At 39.2% G+C, this 19,336-nt stretch overlaps 1 long non-coding RNA gene across 1 annotated transcript in view; it reads right to left on the bottom strand.

Moving 5' to 3' along the window:
* Positions 1–11,450: 11,450 nt before the first annotated feature.
* Positions 11,451–19,336, bottom strand: part of LOC113618399 (uncharacterized) — a 217,640-nt gene continuing 209,754 nt past the window's right edge. The window contains exon 8 of the long non-coding RNA XR_003432003.1: positions 11,451–15,431. This is a non-coding gene — a long non-coding RNA (uncharacterized LOC113618399). The remainder of the gene's footprint in view (positions 15,432–19,336) is intronic.

Here is a 19,336-nt window from a genome sequence, read left to right as displayed (position 1 = left end):
TTTTTAAAACACAAACATACAAAAAGTCTTACACTCACCACGAGAGAAAGGTTATGTCTCCCAGTGCATCTTCCCAGTTACTGCATACACCCTGAAGGCTAATATCATTTAAGCCAGGACCCCACCCTGTTCCTTTTCTGTCTTTCTTGTGGCTTGGGGCCTTTACAGCTTTCACATCTCTTTGCCTGGTTTTGAGATCAGGCTCTCTGACACTGTACCTCTGTGTTGCTTGGAGAGGCAACTTAAAATATACAATCTCCAGACGGGAATGATTTAGCAAAATTAAAAACAGACAGGGGGCAGAAAAGGCGGGAGGTGTCAAATGTTCCTTCCACCCCACTATCAGTTTGATGTGGTGGCCTTGTTCCTACCTAGTCCCCCTTCATGCTGACCACTACCCAAAGTTAAAATGCCTGAAAGGTTAACAGAATACACATGGATAGAGATACGGATACCCTTTCTTCTGCCTTGTAAAGCAACACATGGAGTTTTAATTGTGGCTTATTTCAACTTAATTTTGCTTCACCCTTAGGATGAAAGAGACTTGTTTCAATAAGTCTCAAGAGGTATTGTAAAACGTATAAGTACTTCAAGAATCTGCTAAGCCACCTCAAAAGAATACTGGTGGATACTGAGCACTTGATTTTGGAGTGAGCTTCCTTCCTCTTTCCAAACACAAACATGGTCATATTGATGCACTGATATCAAAGTTGCAGAATGTATAACACACACTCTTATTCATTATTAAAACACATGGGTAAATAAAAACTCTGCTTTGGTTAGAAACAAATCTAATAGAAAACAGGCAAAAGAGGTATGGATAGAGAAGCAGTATCATGTCATGTATCCTTTCCTCAGTCCCTGCCTGGGATGAGATAAGGAATAAGGCAGCTCAATAGTGCGGGGAGGTTTTATTACAAATGGAGAATTTCCCAGTTATCCCAGATCTTGAAATCAACCTGGTTCAACATGACCCGTTAAGCCATCATTAGGCCCAAGGTAAAGACTCACATGGGGATGGGATGGTTATTACCGAATGCAGAAATGCATTGCCCCACTGTTTTCAGATCTTACGTTTATTTTAAAATCCATACCAGACAAAAGGCTACTACAGGTTAGGTTGTGTCTAATCTCTAGCATGACTCCTGAACAGGGTCATAGTATGTACTTAAAGCTGTGTCAGACTGTGACCAACTTTCAAAGTGGTTCCAAGCACAGTTTCTGAGTTTTAGTGGGGATGAAAGCCCTTGTACCCTGCTCTAGTTTCTTGTTAGTGTCTTGCATGACTTTCTGCAAGATATGACCCATGGAATTCTGCAGCACAAAAACGATAAGATGTTTGCTATCTTTCATTTTCGTCAAATAGTCTGTATTTACAATACTACTCCAGTGGTTTCTGACTACTGCTTAGGGCGATTTTGCTTAGCCTAGCGGAATGTCCTGGAAAGTAGTGGCAGTGATTTAGCCTCCAAAATTGGAACACATTGGTAGAGACAGAAAGCCTATGAACAAATAGTGGGCATGTGCCAGAGTAAATAAGTGTGGTTCATGAGCTGCGGTTAGAAATGTCTCTCTTTCAGTATGCAGGGCAAAGCTTTTGCCAGGATTTGCCATAAAGTCATCACACAAAGCAGTTTTTCCTCTTGGTAAGACGGACTCAATGAAAGAGGGCTTCTAGTTTCACAATCTACTGTTGGGGCTGCAGTCATAGGTCATGCGAAGGAGACCTGAACGGAGGGGTCCTTTTTTCAGCTAGCCTTTCTCACTCTGCCTGCTGCCAAGCTTCTGTGAAAAAAGAATGAAACCCAGGAGGGAGTGAGGAGGAGGTTGGAAGGGTTGGAAGAGGAAAGACTCTTTGTAACGCTCAAAGCTCCTCCCAGGATCTCATAACAAACCACAGAGTCAGTTTGCTTCCTCTCTTTTCCAAACCCAAACTTGGCCCTTACTGTATAACTCCTTCGAAGCACTTGGTGAGGCTATCATTACTGGGTGAAGCATTAAGACACCTTCCTCGGCAGAGTCCTGTCAGAGAGGCTCAGAGGCTGAAGGAGACAGACAGATATGGTTTCCACGTTAGGCTGTTTGCATTTTCCTTTAGAACTTAACTCCTTGACCACACATTACAGGAGGATTTAGTACATTTGGATTGGAATAGCATGATTTCTGGTGCAGTGTGCATGCTTGCCCTCTGAGCTTGGAGTCTGGTTTCATGCAGTTTTTTTCCTGTATAGACTGCTCAGTCTTAGCAACCACTGAAATCCAAGAAGAAACTGGTTTTTCTTTTAACTGAAGAAGCCATTAATCAATACTCCATGAGACTCATTCATTATGGGAATATTGTTGTAGGGGCATGTATAGTTCACCTTTTAAAAAGGAACATAACGAGAGATGTCATTTTACAAAGTCTTCTTACGATCACCACTGTCATCATACCATAAAAGAGTAAAATATGGATAAATGTTTTAGAATTACCTCAGATATGACAACTTTGGAAATAAATCTGAAATATCGTTTCTGCACTAGCTAACAGATTTCCTGATTTATTCCCATAATTATGGATCCCACAGTTAATTTCAACATATATTCATTGGATACCCACTATGGGTCAGGCATTATTCTAGGTACCAAGAATATAGAGATGAAGGTCTCAGAGACTTATTTGCTGAAAAAACCTATATAAGGCAATAGCACTTTGTCATATATATATCAAATATACATTTGACTACAGAAAGTTATGCTCCATTTTTCTTTCATCTGAAGATCTTCAAACCCTTTCCTCAAAGTCTCATAACCAAGGACTCTGAGGTCCTAATTGGAGTCATAACTAGACTTCATATTACTGAATAAGTCCATTCCTCAGCCCCAAGAAACAATAGGCTTTTGCCATAAGTGAGGTTGGGAGACAGAATGAACTAGTGGGATGAACATGGGCTTTGGAGTAGATGAATCTGTGGTACCTTAACATCCCTGCATCTCAATTCCTCCTTCTTCAAAGTGGGATAATAATATCTATCTCAAGGTTTTGTGAGGATTAAATAAGTACATGAAATAGTTGGAACATGGTAGCCATTCAATAAATTAAAGCACTTAGCCCTTCCCTTAAGCACTAGTTACATTGATCCATAATGATCCCAAATTTTATTTTACTGTACTCAAGTCTCCTTCTTACAGGAATTGATGTTAAGAAGTAAAATAATCTGTGTAGGTATTTAGATATCAGACCTGAAGTGACAATGAACAGAAAAGAAGGAATCAAAAAAGGGAAATGGAAGGACATGTACACTCACCACATTAGCTGACCTGGCAGTTCAGTGTTGGCCTGAGTACTAAATGAATGGTGTGCTAAGTGGAACTGTCAGGGGCTAACTAGGATTTGCTTAAATTTGAAACTGGACATTGTAGTCTTGCTTTGCTTGTTTATCAGACTCCTAACTCATTTCCCCTAAATTTTACTCCAACAAAAGGCCAGCACCTTTCCTTTCCAGTGTCCCAGTTCCTCTGATGCTCAGATTTGTGCTCTTTTATGCTGGCTCCCAAAGATGCAGTAGTAATTTTGTCAGCCAAGCTTTTGCAAGAAGCACTGCAATCATATGGCTTCTTCACCTGCTTTTCCCCTGCCAGTCACAAAGAACAGGCATGCAAAATGCACAGGCAAAAAATAACAACCAGTTACTGGAAGGACAAAAAGGTTTCATGGTGTATATGTCATTCCTATCCAAGGTTCTGAAAATGACGCTACATTGTCATGGCTGTATTCCCTGCTATGGCTCCATCCTTCCCAGCTAGGGATAAAAGCCTAGTTTAAGAATGGAGAGATGCATTCCACATAACAAACATTCAGTTCTCTTCAAGATGGCTTAACTTTTTGATCATTCTCAATATAGTGATTTTTTTACCAGTAGAAACACTTTTTTCCTCATCCCATCAACTGTTTTTTTTTTTTTATAATTCACATTATATTACATATTAACAAAGAATTATAATATCTGATAAATTATGGCAGAGTCAAAACCTAGCCATCATCATTATGATAATCTCAGCCATACCCTATGAACACATTAAAAATTGATTTGATGAGTCTTTATTTCCTTTAAAATCCCCCAAAGATATATGTGAGAAAAGAAGATGCTATGGAACCTGGTGAAAGCAAATCACGAGATTAAATTAGAACAGGCTAAATAACAGGCTTTTGGTTTGGTCAAACTGGAGTAAGCAAATAAAACTGTTTTGGCAAAGGAGAATTCCCTCTCTCTCTCTCTCTCTCTCTCTATCACACACACACACACACACACACACACACACACACACACACACACACGCACACACACACACACACACACAGGTCTGTAGACTAAGTTTCTTTACCTGTATTTGTTTCCTCTATCTTGCCTATCCTTGCCTGATTCTGCATACTTCCAGTATTTAGGTTATCTAACTTTCTATTTATTTTGGTAAAAAAAACCTCTTATGTTATTTCAAAGGCATAAGAGAAACACAATTGAGAAATAGTGTAAATCAAACAGATCCACCTTTCTAACTTGAGATGTGGTCAGGGTATCTGGACACTGTCAGGGCATTGTAACCCACATCCCAAAGTGACTTTGTTACATGAAAGTAGTTTAATTTTTTTCCTCTTTGTAACCTCATGAAATTTCCACATTAAAAAGCAATCACATCTTTCAAACTAGAAATGATTGTGTTTGGCACCATGGCCTCTGGTGTAATGGGTTGAGCTTGTTTTCACTAAAACGAAATCAGCTTTCAAAATAAATCATCTGTAACAACATTCTACTCCCCAAATCGTATAATCCTATTAACAGAGTTTCATTTTTTTCTTTTTTTTCCATTGTCACTGGACTGACAAGATTGGCCAAGTTTCAACATGGAGAACAGAAAGACTTGGAGGACCTGGCTAATGCAAGCAGATCTACCCAGCTTCTGCCTTGCCAAATCTTAATGAGCCCTTAAATGTAATCATCTGTGTTTCACCTCCACCCAATGTGCTTTGTGGGTAACATGGTTATCCAGTCACTCAGCAATTCAAGCCATTCAACAAATGGTCCAGTTGGGACAACCAAAGGACAGTGGGTTATCATGGTTATCCCAGTGAATAAGACCTTTATCAAAATTACATAAGAGTGCCAATGTGCTGAATGAAAATGTATCCCAAGTGGCTGCTGGGAGAATCTTTGCCAGAAGTGTAAATTATGTGGCAATATCTAAAAGAGCACGTTATAATATCAGATTTCTCAGGAAAGTGTATTTTTCTTTGAGGGTAAAAAGAAGAAAAAGAAACATCTTATAATAACCAACTAGATTTGTTTTCTTCTGCCAGCAGGAAGAAAGGGCTCCTAGAAAATGTTTAGGGAGTTCCCAGCCAAAAGGTACTGTTCAGCTTGATCTTTGCCTCTTCCAAACAGTATGAAATACTATTTGCATTTAGGTTTATCAGTCAGGAAACTGACAGTCTGTGAGTGCAATTTCTTATTAAAATAACCCATCTGAAGCAGCTGGAAGCTGTGGTCAATTTAGAATTTTCCATAGTAAGTGACAGGTCAAAAATATTATTAACCTAACCAGGTCCTGTCCTGCATAGGCTGCTCCATTTGGGGCTGAAATTCACAGACCGTACACCTCATCTCCCTGGAGAATCCCCCTTCTAGCCAGTCCTTGGGGAAAGCTTTTTTCTTAAGCCACTATCTTCCAGCACAACATTTACATGTAGGTTTAAGAGTAACTCAGTTCTCCAGTCAATGCAAACTTGATGTTGGTCTGATCTTGTCCTTTGGAAAGCTTTTCCCGGGACAGAGGCTCATGTTAGACTCCTTGGTTTTCAGTTTTTCTTACTCTATTGGAGAATTGTTAACCCTGACTCTAGAACACAGCTCTGGGTTTGGAGTCTGTCTCTGCTGCATATTAGCGTGACAAACTTGGCCAAGGTTTTTAGCTTTGTTAAGCCTCAGCTTCTCTGTCAATTGAACATATATAATAAAATTACCTGGCTTAAAAGATTATTGTGAGGACCAAACAATAACTGAAAATTAGCAGTTATCCCTCTACCCCTTATAATAATTGTGAGGCCATTTTGCATAAAATTAATTCCTATATGAATGAAAAACAGCAAATAGTAGAAATAAATGATTTTGTAATTTCAAACCTAATAGCATTTCACTCAAACTTGTATTATAATAAAAAGGGTAATTAGATGCAAATGGAGGGTTCTAGATGTTCGCCATTTGCCTCCCATGAATCCCCTAGAGATATAGTGGTCTCCTTATATTACAGATTAAATAGTATTTGAGAGTTGATTGATTTCTTAGACCATGAGAAAAGCAACTTTTTTCTATGGGAAGTTACTTTTGGGTCTGAACTAGTTTTAGATAAACTGGCAAGGATCATAGAGCTTGAATGCATGATAATTGGCTTTTGTAAGGTTTCCCGCTGTTTAAAATTTTATGGTCATTATTTCAAACCAGTGAAAACAGAAGTTACATTAAAGAAAGAAGGATGTTTCTCTTTCAGCCAAAAGTTTAGTAGTTATGCTGAAATGGATGAGCACTTTTTTCCCCTCTATGTAAGGCATCTAGCCCTAGGAAAATAGGCCATATTGCTTATTGAGATTTCAATTTAAAAAATTAAGTACTATCTTTCTCTGAGGGAAATTTATGTATAGACTTTTATCAGAATATTGAATAATTATACTTAAAGGGATGGACTTTCTGTGATCAATTGTGAGATTATTCTTATTTTCATTCTTTCTCAATGACCGAAATACTTGTTTTTATTTATGCTGCCTAGATCTAAAAGATATTCTCTGTATAGTTGGAGATATGAGAAAACAAATGTTCATCTTGATTTAAAAATGGTTAGTTGTACATAAACCAGGTCAGATTGTGACAAATAATTTCTTATGACAAATTGGGGCATTTAGGGGCCACATTAATACTATATTTCTTCAAGACTGCTTGGGCTGGGAATGAAGTTAATTCAAACTAGTTGTCAAAAAACTCAACACCCATTTATGATAAAAACCCTCCAGAAAGTTGGCATAGAGGGAAGTTAACATAATAAAGGCCATATATGACAAACCCACAGCCAACACTGTCCTCAATGGGGAAAAACTGAAACCATTTCTGCTAAGATCAGGAACAAGACAAGGCTGCCCACTCTCACCACTATTATTCATATAGTTTTGGAAGTTTTAGCTACAGCAATCAGAGAAGAAAAAGAAATAAAAGGAATCCAAGCTGGAAAAGAAGAAGTAAAACTGTCACTGTTTGCAGATGACATGATACTATACATAGAGAATCCTAAAGATGCTACCAGAAAATTACCAGAGCTAATCAATGAATTTGGTAAAGCAGCAGGATACAAAATTAATGTACAGAAATCCCTTGCATTCCTATACACTAATGATGAAAAATCTGAAAGAGAAATTAAGGAAACACCCCCATTTACCATTGCAACAAAAAGAATAAAATACCTAGGAATAAACCTACCTAAGGAGACAGAAGACCTGAATGCAGAAAACTATAGGACACTGATGAAAGAAATCAAAGATGATACAAACAGATGGAGAGAGATACCATGTTCTTGGATTGGAAGAATCAACGTTGTGAAAATGACTATACTACCCAAAGCAATCTACAGATTCAATGCAATCTTTATCAAACTCCCAATGGCATTTTTCACATAACTAGAGCAAAAATTTTCACAATTTGTATGGAAACACAAAAGACCCTGAACAGCCAAAGCAATCTTGAGAAAGAAAAATGGAGCTGGAGGAATAAGGATCCCTGACTTTAGACTATACTACAAAGCTACAGTAATCAAGACAGTATGGTACTGGCACAAAAACAGAAATATAGATCAATGGAATAGGATAGAAAGCCCAGAGATAAACCCACACACATATGTCACCTTATCTTTGATAAAGGAAGAAAGAATATACAATGGAGAAAAGACAGCCTCTTCAATAAGTGGTGCTGGGAAAACTGGAGAGCTACATGTAAAAGAATGAAATTAGAACACTCCGTAACACCATACAAAAAAATAAACTCAAAATGGATTAAAGACCTAAATGTAAGGTCAGAGTATAAAACTCTTAGAGGAAAAACGTAGGCAGAACACTCTATGACATACATCACAGCAAGATCCTTTTTGACCCATCTCCTAGAAAAATGGAAATAAAAACAAAAATAAAGAAATGGGACCTAATGAAAGTAAAAAGCTTTTGCACAGCAAAGGAAACCATAAACAAGACGAAAAGACAACCCTCAGAATGGGTGAAAATATTTGCAAATGAAGCAACTGACAAAGGATTAATCTCCAAAATATACAAGCAGCTCATGCAGCTTGATATTAAAAAAACAAACAGGACTTCCCTGGTGGCACAGTGGTTAAGAATCCACCTGCCAATGCAGGGGTTCAAGCCCTGGTCCGGGAAGATCTCACATGCCACAGAGCAACTAAGCCCGTGCGCCACTATTACTGAGCCCACCTGTCACAACTACTGAAGCCCATGTGCCTAGAGCCTGTGCTCCACAACAAGAGAAGCCACCACAATGAGAAGCCCATGCACCACAACGAAGAGTAGCCCCGGCTCCCTGCAACTAGAGAAAGCCCACGCACAGCAACGGAGACCCAACGCAGCCAAAAATAAAAAACAAAAAAGCCCCCCAAACCCCCTCCCAATAAAACCCAATCCAAAAATGGGCAGAAGACCTAAATAGACATTTCTCCAAACAAGATATACAGATTGCCAACAAACACATGAAAGGATGCTCAACATCACTAATCATTAGAGAAATGCAAGTCAAAACTACAATGAGGTATCACCTCACCCGGGTCAGAATGGCCATCATCAAAAAATCTACACACAATAAATGCTGGAGAGGGTGTGGAGAAAAGGGAGTCCTCATAGACTGTTGGTGGGAATGTAAACTGATACAGCCACTATGGAGAACAGTATGGAGCTTCCTAAAAAAAGTAAAAATAGAACTACCATATGACCCAGCAATCCCACTACTGGGCATATACCCTGAGAAAACCATAATTCAAAAAGAGACATGTACCACAATGTTCATTACAGCACTATTTACAATAGCCAGGACATGGAAGCAACCTAAGTGTTCATTGACAGATGAATGGATAAAGAAGATGTGGCACATAAATACAATGGAATATTACTCAGCCATAAAAAGAAACAAAATTGAGTTATTTGTAGTGAGGTGGATGGACCTAGAGTCTGTCATACAGAGTGAAGTAAGTCAGAAAGAGAAAAACAAATACCGTATGCTAACACATATATACGGAATCTAAAAAAAAAAAAATTGTTCTGAAGAACCTAGGGGCGTGACAGGAATAAAGACGCAGACTTAGAGAATGGACTTGAGGACACAGGGAGGGGCAAGGGTAAGCTGGGACGAAGTGAGAGAGTGGCATGGACATATATACACTACCAAATGTAAAATAGATAGCTAGTGGGAAGCAGCTGCATAGCACAGGGAGATCAGCTCGGTGCTTTGTGTCCACCTAGAGGGGTGGGAGAGGGAGGATGGGAGGGAGATGCAAGAGGGAGGAGATATGGGGATATATTTATATGTATAGCTGATTCACTTTATCATACAGCAGATACTAACACACCACTGTAAAGCAATTATAGTCCAATAAAGATGTTAAAAAAATTTTTTTAAATAAAAGGGGTAATATATGAAAAAAACCCCACAAACTAGTTGTCAAAATATCTGAAAATAACAGATTGGCTATTTATTGTTTATTTAACAATATTGTTTATTGTAAACATAATTATTAATGTTTACTGGGGCAATTTTACATACTGTAAAATTCTTCCATTGCGAGTGTACAATTATGTTTTAAAAGTAGGGTTATAGATTTGTGCAACCATCATCGCAATCCAATCTTATGATGGATTGACCAATTATTGATCCTGAGTTTTCGACTGTTTAGACAGAGCCTCAGTGATGTGCATCCAAACTAGAAGCGTCCCCAAACAAGTTCACCATTCCCAGGTTGTATTACTAACCTTTATCATACAGTGATGAAGTCATTTGTACACAGGTCTGTGTCCCTGACTAGCTTCTGAGCTTTCTTGGGGTGAGAATATGGCATAAGGAAATACTTTAACACATTACCTTAGAATATCAAACTCTGGAAATATTTCTCTGTAGATGGTAACCAGTACCAATGGCAGCCTCAATGTTTGAGGCACAAAGGTCCAGCATCAGACCTGCTCTCCTGGTTCCTCAGGTTCTCTAACTTTTGGTTACCTTTCTTCAGTGTGACTATGCCCAGTACTGGAAATGTTTTCGGTGAGTGTAAAATAGGTAAAGCCTTCCCACCACTTTGGGATGCCGACTTAGCATTTTTGAACTGCGGTTAAAAGGACGTCTTTATCAGCAAACAAAAATGGCACTGACCTGAGAAGGTGGACATGGGCCAATTCTGAATTGCAGGGCAGTGGGCAATCTGTTGGTACACCTGGTTCTCTGAAGCTGCTTCTCTCAAGGACTTATCCTGGAGCTCCACTGTCATCTCAGTCAGTATGTTCATAGAGCAAGGGATATTTTGTAAATATCATACCAAATTCGCAGTTGAACTTTGCTGCTCTCTGATGATAATCATTTTGCTCCCAAGCAAACAGATGTTGAACATGGCACTGCAGCCATTGAAACTAGCCTCCTTCACTCTGATGACAATAGCATTCAACCAGGACAGCTTGTCTGACCCTCTTCTGCAGGCTGCCAAAACATTTGGTTGAAAAGTAAAACTGGAGTCAATCAATTCACTGCCTTGATACATGATGGATCCCCCCTCATACCCACCCCACAAGGCCAAATTCATTTGAATGGCTTTTCTTAAAAAACTGGCAGCCATTTTGGCAGCTTGTACAGAATAGAGAGAGCCTCAACGAAAAATACTATGCAGCACTTACTGGCCTCATGGAACTTGATGATTTAAACCTTATGCTTCAGTAGTAGTGAGCACAGCTGCAGGCAGGCCAGGTAGTCTCATAACACAGTGCCTGACAAATCTCTCTAAACAAAGTAAGAATTTATTATATCTGTCAGCAAAGACTCTCACCTCTCCGGGTCTCTTTTCAGAGGGGTGTGTTCGAAAGGGAGATGTGTTTGTAGCCTGCTGAAAAGAGGGACAAACACTCCATTAAACATTAAATCCTTTGGTCCCCTTCAGAACACTAAATCCTGACTCCTATAGACAAAAGACAGAACCTATACTCAGAGTTTACAAAGTAAATGAAGCTCTGAGCTGAAGTAAGCAAGGACATTACCCCATTAACCTTGGACAGACAACTGGGCTTATATCATGGTCTGGAATCTTGCACTTAAAATCCACAACTGCTGTGTATTACATGATCTCTTGTCTGCTAACAATTACTCCCATGTGGTAGAATGACTTTTTTCTCTTGCTCATAATAATATGTCAATTTCCCTGGGGCACAGGTGTCATCCAAAGAAGGCCTTATCTTCTACAGGATTTTTTTTTTTTTAGAAGTTGGCCAGGCCAGATGGCTACCACTTACTTCAGTGCCTCTATATTCTCACTAATATTTTCTGGCCCAAGTATGAATATGTAAAAGAAAAACAGGAGGGGACATTGGGCTTTTAATACTTTGGTAGAGTGATGGATCAAAGGCCAGAAATCATGTAAATAAGACTTTTCACTTCTGAGAATGACATGAATTTTGGCCAGTTCAAGATGGCAGCCTCTTCACTTGAGCATCTAAAATTTCTAGATCATAAGAAAGGGCCATAGTGTTATGCTGGCTGGTCAGGTTGAAACAGAACAATGGGCAGTTGAGGTGAACTCATCAACCTTAGAGTCTCAGATTAAATTTGCAGCACAGATGGCAAAATATACAACATTTCCCCTTAGCTCCTATCCCATAATACTCTATGATCCAATGATGGAGCTTCGGATGCATTTAGACACTGTGCACAGCTGTATTAGATATATTGCTGTGCCTTATGGTCACATATTTATATGACTGTCTTCTCTATTAGACTGTGTCTCTGTGAGGACAAAGACTGTATCTTTGGCATCTTGAATTCCCAGCTTCAAGTTCAGGGGCACAGTAAGTACTTGTGAATGAATGAATCATGGCAGTGTAAAGAAACTATAGGCATGAAGGGATACATCTTGAATAACTTGGTGCTAAACTTAGCTAAAGTTCTAGGATTGGGGATTTTCCTAAGTTCAGATCATCAGGTGACGAATAATTCATCTTCCAATTTTGGCTAACTTCAGCCTAACTTTAAGCTACCATGTGTTTGTCTTCCTTTATGAAACTTGGATCAAACATAATGTAAGATCACCTTTAACAGATACTACTATAAAATCAAATTAGTTAGAAATATGCTCAAAATATACTTCTAGTCTTTAAAATCAGCACAAAAGGCTAGAGACACCATTAGTGACTGCCATCTCTGACTAACAACCACAGAAACACCGTTAGGTTGCCACTACCTTTGACAGAAAGATTATACAGATTTACATATGTCTAACACCAAACCCAAAGGTTTACATTTCTATGAAAGAGATTGTTTTTGCATAGTTACTGACTCTTCTTAGTTATTAAGGCAACTCAAGGAGGAGTTAAACCTAATTTTACCTGTTTAATATACAAGATAATGCTGTTCACACTCACTTATGTACATAATGGGGTGGCTTGGGATTTAGATAACTTTTAAGTTTTACATAACTTGATTTCTACTCGATTTGTGTTTAATAGGTACCTTAAAACCTGATTGTGTATATACTATACTTAATTTACTATACTTTTTACCCCACGGAGCTCAGAGTGGTAGGTCAGGTATCATTTTACTCATTCCCACTACATTTCAATAAAGTGGCAATATTCTAATGCTAATTACGGCTTTGAGGAGTTGAAGGCAAAGATCAGAATAGAAAAAGAAAACAGAACACAGAACAGAAAAAGTGTTTAAATCCCTGTGCTCTCTCTATCTAGCAATATTCACATGCCAAATATTTATAACTTGTGCTAGTTAGGATAACGCTAGCTGCTATAACAAGCAGGCACTAAAATGTGTAAGGGTTCACACACAATGGAAGTTTGTTTCTTGCCCATAAAATGTTCTGAGTTGTTTAAGGCAAATGGGGAGTGGGGAGGAGGGGGTGTTCCTCATCATTCAGGGACCCAGGTATTGATATCTGGAGTTTCTGCAATCTTTAGCATTTAGTTTCCAAGGTCATCATAGTGGTTTTTTTTGTCTGGTGGCTGGAGGAGAATAGGGAAAGTGTGGGAGGTTTTACGAGTGGGCCTAGAAGTAGCACACATCACTTCTACTCATACCCAACCCCCCCACCCCCCGTTAGCTAGAACTCAGCTACATCGCATTGCCAAGATGCAATTATCTTCCTGGCTAAGAAATTATCTTCCTGGCTGCACAACCTATGTTGCCACAACTCCAGACCATGAAGGGGAAACAGATTTTGGGGATTAGTTAACTGTCATTGCCACATAACCTAAGTCAAAGCTAGGCTTTTCTGACCTTATCCTTCGAAGACTTTCACCAGTCTGTCCTCTCCCACTGGGGTCACCGGGGTGATGATTTGATGTCAGGGCAACCTGGGGTCTTTTGGACAACAGCAGCCACGCTGAGGGTCACGGCTTACATGTGTTTGCTACTTGACCAATTTCTGTTAGTTAAGCCTGGGGCTTCCCAGGCCTTTAGCTGGTGCTAGTCTAACGCCTGGGTCTATGTAACTGGGGTTCAAGCTCATTCTAGTGACTTTCTGTGGTATTTCCTAAGGCATCTGCATTAACTACAGACCAGCTTGCACCCCTGTCTATTGTGTTGGTGGACCCAATAGTGTTTGTTGTGTATCATTTAAAACTCCTTTATAAATAGCTGTCTCTTGTGTAAAGTGTAATCATCTCCTACTTTTTGCTGTTTATTGTTGCAAAGTCTCTTGGGAGCTAGAAAATAACAGTTCTTCATCTTGAAAAATGTTTTTTTTCCTACTTCTAGCTCTGTTTCCCCCTGCCCCCCCCCCCACTTCTCATATTATACCTTCTGATGGCTTGAAAGTACCTTGAATGTACCCACAGGATCTGTTTTGATTATACCCATGAGCCAAACAGGAGTTTTTCCAGGATGCTGAATGACTACATAAATAAATTGTGGGAGAAAAACCCCACCTGATTCAGATGTCAATGACTACGGCTAGCATTTATTGAACATGTAGTATTAATATTTGCTAGGCAGAATGCTGAGCTCTCTATAAACATCATTCCATTTAATTTTTATATTCACCTTTGGAAGTTGATAATTAATTGCACTTTATACATGATGAAACTGAGGTAGAGAGGGGTTAAGTAACTTGTCTGGGCTACACTAGTTGTAAGTAGTAATACTATAAATGGAGCCAATATTTGCATAGCTCCAAGTCTGGGTATATCACCATTCTGGTGTCCTGCCAATAGATTACATTCTCAAAGTTCCTATTTTCCATGGGTTCTCCACGTATGAAAACTATATAACTCATTCGTATTCTTGGAAAATAAATGGTACACTAAATAAAAATAGATATTTCAAGACATTTTTCGTGATCGTCTTGTTCCTCCCATTAAATTATACGCACTAAAGAAGAACAGACTTAGAATCCAGAGCACATTTCCCACCAGATGAGTCAAGATTTGCAGCTATAACTGTAGTACTTGACAGCATTGCTTAATAAAAAGATTTAAATCCACCTACTACTTTATACTCAATAACAGATTATACCACCCCTAAAGGCAAAACAGTGTGAGAAAAATGATAATATAACTGTTCCCTAGTGGGTATTGATTAAATGTGAGCATTATGAGCTCATTACGTTGGTTAATTTAGGTTGAGATTACTAACGCAAGTTAAGTTCAATTTAGCACAACTGACAAAAATCCAAGAATATCAATGGAAGGAATAAATGACACATGTGAGCCATAATATTTAAAATTTTAAGCCTTGATATATCTTAAAGATATTTATTTTCATTTACTTATTCTAATACAATCTGGAGTCAGAGAGGTCTGACACAGTGTGTGACTCTGGGCAAGTTACATAACCCTTCTATGTCTCAGTTTCCTCATGTTTAGAATGAGGATAATAATAGTGCCTAACTCACAGGGTTTATTATGAAGATTAAAAGAGACAATGCATATGAAATACTTGGAAATCACTAAGCAAGAAAGAGTGCCTGTCTTAGTTTGCTTGGGCTGCCATACAGAATACCACTGACTAGGTGACATAACAGAAATTTATTTTCTCACAGTTCTGGAAGGTTAGAAGTCCAAAATCAATGTGCTGTCAGGGTTGGTTTCTGGTGAAGCCTCTCTTCTTGCCTTGCAGGTGCCTGCCTTCTGACTGAGTTCTCGTGTGGCCTTTCCTCTGTGTATGTGGAGAGAAGAGAGTTCTCTGATATCTCTTAAAAGAATGCTAGTTCTTGTAAGTATACCAGATTTATTGGACTAAGGTCCCACTCTATGGCCTTATTTAACCTTAATAGCCTCCTTATAGGCCCTGTCTCCAAATACAGTCACACTGGCAGTTAGGGATTCAACATATGGATTTCCAGGGGATACAATTCAGTTCACAGCAGTGCTCAAAAACAGCACAATTATTTTTTTCATTACTTCATTTTTATTATATATTCACTCAGTATAAAGCTTTTTTTCATAGGGATATGAGACCGCGTTAATGTTTTCAAAGTTAAGCTCAACTTAGATTCCTTGAGGGAATCTCCAGAGCAAAAGTAGTTTAGGAATTGATCAGAGTTACTGACAGAGTGAGATATTAATTTGATTTCTGACACATGCGGTGGTGGTGGTATGTTTGCATGTGTATGTGTGTGATGCTATCTAGAGAGCACACCACAAATAAAGTCTTGAAAATATTAGTCCACTAGAATTGGGATTTTAGGATATCTTGCATGATTAAGGCTCTGATGAAAAACGAATGCTTCTTTCCTTTCCTTTTGCCATTTTTTTCTCCAGTTAAAATTGAGCCAGGTCTCTGAATTCCCATTTTGGCTGAATTGGAAATCTGGAGTTGATGCTCAACTAAATGATTTTTTTTTTTTTTTTTTTGCATTTTGTACACTGCCTTCTTCTTTCTGCCTTATCCCGTCCAAAGCATCTGACAGGTGGTGGGACCCCCTCCCTATCTTGAAGAATCAAACATATATTCTAAAGTTTAATGCTTGAATTATTCATTTGGATTCTGGATTTTGGGGTCATTTTGCTTTGTCAACCAAAGACTGACAACACGGAGCAAATGTCAGCAAAACAACAGGCACTGGCTTCTTAGTCAAAGCAATTTTGAAAGCAAGTCCTAATCTTAAAAAGAGCTCTTTCCAAGGCTTAGAAGTGACAGGCTGCCTGGGGGTGGGGGGAGTCTGCTCTGCTGGGCAGAGCCACCTGTATTTCTGTGTAGAATAATTTTGAAAGAGCTTTTTTCCCTCTTCTTTTGGCAGGACATTTGTCATCATAATAAAGATCTGGTATTTACCAGACCCTTTTAAACAAATAATCTGAAAGCAACAGGAGGAAATCTGCAATAATTTATAATCAGCTCTTAGAGCTGTTTAGCTTTTTCACAGTATGCCTGAAATGAGCAATGTTTATAAGAAGTTCAAGACTTCCACAAGCAAACCCATTCTCTTGAAGGTGATAGCTTGCTCCTGACACTCTGAACCCAAGGCCTGGGGTTTCACATCATGTTCCTAGAGCAGTATCTGAGCATTAGGTCTGCAGCTCTCTAGAGGGCTTTATGGGGGAAGGACCACTCTGGGGAAAGGACTGTTCTCCCCAGAGCTAACATTTCTGTTACACAGGCTTCAAGACAAGTGAATCTAGATCTATGCTGGGGGTGGGGGAGGTTTGGGAAAAAAGAAGAGTAGAAAATCTGATCCTTAATTCCAATAGCATATAAATGAGGTAAGATGACATGACCGATGTACCATCAAGACCCTGTAATGAAGTACTGCACGATGTGGATGCAGAACTCATTTCAAGAGCTTTATTTCCCAGCAAAGGGAAAGGACCACTGTGGACTGAAATGGAAAAGGTGAGACTTCAGTTAAGTCTTTTCATTCCTTCGGTAAATATTTATTGAATATTTTCTACATGACAGTTACTGAGTTGAGCGGAGGATGGCGATAAAGAAGAAATGGGCCCTCGTATGAAAGTGCTTATGTTCAAAGGGGGAGAGAGGCATTAAACATCTAAAAAAGAATTTCAGGTCAGGAAAAGGGCAATGAGGGAAATAAAAAGGTATTTACAGAATAAAAAAGTAATTTTTAGACAGTGTGGTCAGGGAGGTTCTCTCTTAGAAGGTGACATTCTAGCTCCTATTGGATTATAGGAAAGATCCAGCCATAAGAACATTCACGGGGGGAGCACCAATGAATTGGAAACCACCGATGCGAAGGGAAAAGTTGATGAAGCTGGGGTTGACTGAGCCTGACAGAGTTGTGGGAGAGGACCCAGAATTACTGATGCTGGATGTGGCGAGAGGGAGTCATTTTAAGGAAGAAAATTGATTAACTTAGAATTGACTAACTTAGAATTACTTCATCCTTCCACCTTGGCCCTTTACTGATATACCTTCCCTTCCCTGCAGAGGTATGCTAAGTAACATGTTCAGAGCTCCTTGAAGCACAACAAATACAGTGAAATCAAAAGCTGATTGTGTCCATCAACCAGTCATTCACAGAGCACCTTCAGACCTGGGAGTTCAGGTCTCTACCTCCTTTGTTCCTTTTAAAGAGCTTACATCTTTTCCATCTCTATGAGAAGAGGAGACAATTTACTGTTACGATATTTGCTTATCATTAAAATGTGAACTGTGCCTTCCTAAAGACAGTTAATGGTGTGTATGTGTGTGTGTGTGTGTGTGTGTGTGTGTGTGTAATGGCCTTGCATCGCTGAAGTCTGACTTGGGGTAGGCCCCAGTTTCCTTCCCTTGCCTCCTGCCATTCACTCATGTGTCGGTTGAGATCTGCCAGAGCCCCTCTCTAATGGTTCCCAGGGCTGTGCTTAGTTAGGGCCATGGAGCCAGGGCAGCCTTTTTCCACTGGGGCTCATTGCTAGTACTCCCTTCTCTTATAGCTCTGTGAAAGTATGACTTTAGTGTTTCTGGTTCTCATTCTTTGGAAACCATTGTGAAGGGCTTTCATCATAGTACTCAGTACTGGGCCACCCAACATGGCACTGCATTCTGTCCCTGAATCAAGTGTATGTGTGGTGGTGTATTTTTTCAAATAGGTCATTAACCAAAAGACTCTGTAGCTCCCATCATAGTGCTATCTTGGGCAGAATATCACCTTGGTCTGTGTTTATTTGTAAACAGCCTCAGGCCCTGAAGTAAAAGAAAGATTTGTACCCATTAGATGTGCAGGATAAGACCCACATATCTCCCTAATTTACCCTGGAAAGAGATCTTGGTATAATTTTCTGTACAGATGACAATCTCTGCTCTTGAACAAATTGCTTCTTAGACTGCCTTCCTACAAATCAATGTGTATCTCTGAAAAGAATCCATTGCTGTTTTCCTAATGAAAGGGGAGCAAAAAAAAAAGAAACAAAGAAAGAAAAAAAGGATGCCAAATCTTTATAAAAGGTAACTCCTTTAAGATAAAATCTTTAGAAAAGCCCTAAAGGTGGGAAGAGGTGAATCAGCTGGTCTCTAATTCATACAAGGTGGGGCGGGCGAAGACATGCTAATGTTATTAGGATACTAGACAGAAATATAAACGATCTCATTAATTCTCAAAGGGGTAAATATAAACATCAAATTCCAATTGTGAATAACCTAAAATTATAACTAAATTATACATAGCCAATATTTTCAGGAAGGGGATCTTTCCTGTCTCTGTGATTAGAAACGAAACAATTTTTGATGAAAATAAAATTGATCATATTATGACTACATTGTTAAGGATGCAGTAGATCTACAAATATTTACTTCTCCCAGTGCTTTTTTAAATGCTGAATTTGAGACTCACAGTATTAACTTTGACTCTACACATGTCTTTCCTATGAGGAGCTTCACACATTTGGGGGGTATTAGCCCACCGTGGAGTGAAGAATAGAGAGGGAATTCTGTGTAAATTTTCAGGTGAGATTCAGTGGGGTGTTTATAACTCACCTCAGCAATCACCTGGGTTAGGAAGAGAATTGCACCTAGGAACGTCCAGTCCAGGGCATTAGTCACTGGTCAAAGAAGAGGTGAGCAGTAAATCAGTGCAGCAAGTTCCATGAGGAAGACGGACAGGAAAGGTGACCAGCCTGTGA

The sequence above is a fragment of the Aethalodelphis obliquidens genome, unplaced genomic scaffold, assembly GCF_003676395.1.
Source record: "Aethalodelphis obliquidens isolate GAN/ISIS:26980383/991018 unplaced genomic scaffold, ASM367639v1 scaffold5, whole genome shotgun sequence".
In the NCBI taxonomy this organism is placed as follows: Eukaryota; Metazoa; Chordata; class Mammalia; order Artiodactyla; family Delphinidae; genus Aethalodelphis; species Aethalodelphis obliquidens.
This window is presented reverse-complemented; position numbering and strand designations above follow the sequence as displayed.